Consider the following 6,000-nt stretch of genomic DNA (forward strand, 5'->3'; position numbering starts at 1 on the left):
GTTTATGCTCTAGGGCTGTGCAGGCTCCCCCCAGAGAAGGTACATGAACAGCAGCTCATACATTTGGGATTCCTATAGCTCTGCTGTTGGCTACATCTCTTTTTTCCTTTCCTTCCCTGCTGGGACAAACAATTATGTGCTCTCTTATTTTTCCCCCCAGAAATGAAGCCAAGAGCCTGCCCATGAGGATCGTACATGGTTCATACTCTATGCCTTGTTGACTCACACATCAAAAGAAATTTCTTAATATTGTGTAACCTACTGTTTCTTCTCGTTACTGGCACTGAAAATACATCTGAGATCTGCAATGAAAACCGTGGCAAGTCAGGATGCACTGTGGGCCCACTGCTTAGGATCAGCAAGGTCTTTAGATGCTTAAATTTGCAGTTGTCTCTTGACATTGAAGTATGAGGATCTACATTCATTTCTTTCATGATTTCATGTCTTAAACATGTGTGAACATCCTTCTCTGCCATCACACATCAGGTGCTCTAACCATCCATCCCGGCTGTCTGCCTGTCAACTTCAAAAAAGAACTGCTTCAACTTCAAAAGAAATGAGTTTTGTTTCCTTGGGAGGTTTTTGTTTGTTTGTTCTCTTTAATTTTCTTCCAGAATAGAGTTCTCCATCCAAATTTGACACAATTACAATTAGAGGTTAAACAACTTTAAACGTTTAAATCACAGTCTAGTGAAAATCTTGTAATTGATCTGAAGTTCAATTTGATTATGCTTTTCCTCTTCTTGAAAAGGTTTTATTGAGCCTGCCTGTTCTCTTGTGCTCTTGAAGGAAATATATGACTTGAAAACAAGTTTATTGGAAAGCGTGGTTCTTGTCTGGCTCTGCTTATCTTGCAGGTATTTTCTCTGAGAAGTGTTTTACAGTAAGGGTGGTGAGGCAGTGGCACAGGTTGCCCCATCCCTGCAGACACCCAAGGTGAGGCTGGAGAAGCTCTGAGCACCTGGTGGAGCTGTGGGTGTCCCTGTTCATTGCAAGGGGGTTGGACCAGATGAACATTAAGGGTCCCTTCCAACTCAACCAGTTCTATGATTCCCATGTGTAGCATTTCCCTCTCTGAGATGCAGTGAGACTGAGAGCAGGATTAGGGCTCCATCAGCTGAACCATGTCACCCTACAGCAGAATTCCCAGCTCCAGCTCTCTCCTGCTGCCAGATGGTACATCTTTCTGGGAGAGAAGGCAGAGCCAGATGTGCCATCTCTGCTCCAACATCCTTTAGCACACGTTTATTTCTGCAACACCTCACACCCAGGAACAGCTACGGACAGTGTTGGGGCAGATGTGTCTTAAGGATCTTCCCAAATCAGCCCCTCTGGCACTTGTGCACTGTTTATGTCAGTGTTACTGAAATGCTTTGTGTTTCAACTTGTTCTCTCCCACCAGCACACAGCCAGCAGCACACAGCTATGAGTGACAGACATGAGACAATATAAATAAATACTTTATAACTGCTAAAAGATTAAGGAACCTACATGAAAAGGGTTTGTATACTGGCTAGAATTAAAGGAATATGCAGAAGTCAAAGGGTAAGAGATCATTATGTGGAGAGTTGGACTCGATGACCTTTAAAGGACCCTTCCAACTCAAGCAGTTCTATGATATTTTATGTAGAAAATCACTTATCTCCACAGCTATGAGTTACTGAGAGCTTCTTGCCTCTCAGTAACTAGCATCGATGTCACCATCTGCTCCCTGGCCTTACCAATGCACAATAGCATTGCTGTTCTCAGCCCTGCAGAAAGTCAATTGCTTGAAATACAATTTTTAAAAGCTATTACTTTTCGAATGATGCCAAAAAAGAAGTGAGTAGGAGTCGAAGGTCTTAGCAGGAATGGTGTGAAGCAATCAGAAAACGTAGATAACACACAAGAGTGCTGCAGGAGAAAGAAAAGCCAGAAGCAGCCCCAGCCAATTCAAGGAATTGCTCTCTCCCCTGTAAGCAGAATATATTTACACTTTTCTCTGCTTATGTTGAGCCAAGCTAAGGCAGCTGAGCTACCTGTTGTGATATTCACACTCTTTAGCAATCAGCTAAATCAGGGTTTGTGGAAGGTTTATTTCAGCCGCTCTGTGGATACAATACCTGAACAAAAGCTGCACAAAATCCAGGCAGCAGCCTCTGGCCCTTCCTGCACCGCTCTTCCCAGCTGTACTCACAATCTGAAATTAATCCACCATCCTAGAGTACAGGTAGGAGGTTTGCTGAGAAGTTCTAAACAGCCCCATGGGTTTGTGACTTATGAGAACATCAAACAATTTCCATTTTTCTAAGAGAAAACACTTCAAGTACTTTATCTACTAGAAACTTTGTCACCTTAGGGAAAAACCCTAAGAAGGAGATATTTCTTCAAAGAAAGACAGTTTACCTTGCTGCTAATAGAGACATCAGTGAGTGCTGATATTGCCTCGCTGAGAAAGATCTGAGGAGGAAAGTTTTGTTTGAAGTCCAAACGTCCATTTGTTATCAAATGAATAAGGCAAAAATGACTGTAAATTTCAAGAGCAGGAGAAAATGAGTTGAAGTGACCATTGGGCAGGATCAACATGGCTGGAAATGTTCAGCTGTGGGAGATGCGAGAAGCAAGAGGAAATAACAGCCTGACTGAGAGCTCTGAAAAAATACCCAAACCCAAAGATGATGAACCTTCTCTATGCGTATGAGAATGAAGTGGGGAAGGGCAGAGTATGTATGTGGTTTTAGGCTTATCCTTGAGTGTCTGATGTTACCCAACACCGGAGCTGAGCGAGATCTGCCAAGAAGTGCATCTCTATAATCAAAAAAGGCTTTTTTCTTTCTTCTTTCTGGAAATGAAAAGAAGAAATCCGGGGCTCATTTCTCACAGATTGAGAATCTAGTATCTATTTTTAAAACCTGAAAAAACATGGGTTGTTCTCCAACTAATTACTTTAAAGAGATTGTCTTTCTTTTTAAGGTGTTTTTGCCTGTGTACTCAAAGAAATAAGACATCTGCTCAGCGGAAAGGTATTGCCAAGAGCACCTGCTCCTGCTATGAATAGTGCTGCAATAGTCCATGGAAAGTGGGAGACTTTCAGCAGATTCAACTGGAAGAGCCTAATTAACAAATATCTCACAGGCTGCAGGAGCAGGAGGGATTGGATCACATTGGCTCGGGAAGATATGGGAATTAAACTGGGCTAAGAAAATGTCCTCTGTGTTGAGCTATTGACTGGAAGAAAGGCAGAGCAGCTCCTGCTGACTGTGAAATGGAGCTGGTGTCAAGGCTCTGGTTCTAATTTCAGTTTTTAAACCTGAAAAATTGGAAAAACCTTCTTGTTGTTGCTGTTCCTAGTAAAAAAGAAATAATATTCATACACCTTTTCAAGCAGTGATCTCTGGATAATTGTTAATCTGTCAGCTCACATGTCCAGAAATGGTGAGAAGAGTTACTAACAAAATTAGTTTTTCTCAAGACATTCTATATGATCTAGCTCTAATAGTGGATATTCATCTTAGTGACAGGAGAATGTTTATTAGCAATACAGGCAATCATCTGCCCCGACTGCATGGGCAAGACTGGGGATGTTGTACTCGAAAAAGAAATGATTCACTATATTCCAACTCTGAATGACTATGGCTTTGTGAGCTCTTGTTTTACTTCTGCCAGAAATAGCACAGGTTGATCAATAAATTACATAGATTGAACGCTTTGAATTTTCAATTCATACTCACAGTGCCAGGAAAGTTTCCTTCAGATCCAGCACTGCAATTTGGCACAAGAGAAATCTATGGGGAGAAGAAAAGTTGCGGAGAGAAAAGTTTGAGCATGACAGGAATGACAGGAGCAGCCCTGAATGTTTCCTGATACTTCTGCTGGGCTAAAAAGAGACCTGGTGTACTGGCTTAGGGCACTGCCTCCCCTGGAAACACCCAGCTCACAATAGTTATCACAATCATTACACAATTAACAGATACCTTCCCAAATCACTCTCTCTGGAATGTTTCAATTTTTTCTTCTTCTTTTGTTTTTCCCCAGTGTTCTTTCCTTGCTTATAACTGGTCCATTGCCTCTTAAAATTGCAGAGGGTACCCTAAACCTGTAACAGCCCTTCTGGCATTCCTTCCAGCACCACAAGCATCTCGCTCTTGCTCACCTTGCTGTGTGCCCAGGAGGTCTCAGCTGGTCAGAACTACAGTCTATTTGATGCAGTGATTCAGGGCAGTCTGCTCATTAACACTTAATTTCTCCATTGCTTGCCCGAGGCTTGCCAGTGTGGTTTCAAAAATAATGAATTTAGCTACAACTTAAGGTACATTTTATTTTCATCTGAAGACAGCCAGGGAACAGTCGTCATCTGAAGACAGGTTACAGTCATGTATTTTTCTCTGCTGTTCCTCCTGGAGAACTTCTCTGGGGAAGCTTAATAAATGAAAAGGGCAGCAGAGGACAACCAAGCACTGGGACAGCACGGCTCTTGGCAAGGTGTAACACAGAGTGATTTTGATAGCAGACCTCTGCAGGAATTTGCCCATTTTCAGCTCTAAAAATGACTACTGTTCTCCCCCCTCATTTCTACTTTTATTTTATTGTTAATTCTGTAGTTGGACTGGCTCTTGAGAGCAAATGGGATTTACAAAACAGGTAAAATGTTTGTCAGTGCTTTTACTAAGGCTGCAGGTATCCTGAGGTAATTATCTTACACCTCTGAAGTGCCAGGATACGGAGATCAAGATGAACTCTTTGTTCATTTGCATTATAGGTGAAAGAGGAAAAAGCCAAATGCTCAACAGCACGTCTGCTTTCTGCCTGAGGATGAAAGAGAGAATACACATCCTCCATGTCACCTCCATCCCAGGTAGTCTGTGAAAGTGCACAGTATTATCTACTGCACAGTACTCTCTATGTACCTACTGAGCCAGTGATGGTTTCCTATAGAGTCCTACACCCAGGTCATTGCCATCACAAAAGGACATCTCTCCCTAGATTTTCTACTGTAATAAATGGTTATTAATAAAACCCTAGTGAGCGTTGCCCTTCAGTCATTCTATCTGCTATGACTGTAGAGCTGATCCTTTCCTTCTCGAGACTTCCAACGGCGTTTGAGGAAGAAGCAGAATGGAACAATCAAAGTTAAAATCAGACAAAACTAACTAACAAGACTGACCTTGGGACTTCTGGTTGTTTTTGTTGAGGAGGAAGAGGGAGAGGTTCAGATCACTTAGCTTTGAGTTGTTCTGTGTGCTTTCCTACTGCATGAGGTCAATCTCAAGTGGGAGAGAACATTAAGCCCCAAGGTTAGGCATGGCTGCAACTTGATCAGATCAATAAGAAGAACTGTTTTCTTTTTCTTTTTCTTCATGAAGCCAACACTTTTCAGGTTTTCCAGCAATCTAGAAACTCCAATATAAACCTTTTGCTTGGTAAAATAATCATCCAGTACAAGGAGATCAAACCTCTGCCTTTCCCAGACCTTTTTTATTACAGTAAGTGTTGCTATTAAGCTCGGAATCCCTTAACTGTTAACTGTATAACACACCAAATTCGTAACATGATTCATATTTAGGCATGAAAGTTAATTCATAAACCACCACGAAGCTGGGTGACTGAAAATGCAATATTTTCTACTCTGATATTGCTGCCCACAGTTTCTGAAATATTAAAATTTTAATCGAGAGTGTATATAGCTGCCCTCTATTAATACATCAGGGGGTGATTACCAGGAAGCAGCTGGTGAATTGCAATGAGCACAGATGAGCTATTAACTGCTTAAGGCAACAAAATGAAAAACGGAAAGAGTTTGGGTAAAAACAAGTTGCAGTGGAAAGATGACAGAAATGAATTTGTTTCTTCTACAAAAGGAAAGTAACTGAAAAATCTGATAAGCCTCTGCCTGCGTGAGAGGTTATCTTTGCTTGGGCAGTGACCTGCCCTTCGCCATGGTCACAAGTATAGGGCTTAATTGGAAGCCAAGGAGATTTAAATAAGTTATTAAGAAAAGAATCTGGCTAAGGAAATTCAGGC

This window comes from Phasianus colchicus, chromosome 15, assembly GCF_987193195.1.
Source record: "Phasianus colchicus chromosome 15, bPhaCol1.hap1.1, whole genome shotgun sequence".
Lineage (NCBI taxonomy): Eukaryota > Metazoa > Chordata > Aves > Galliformes > Phasianidae > Phasianus > Phasianus colchicus.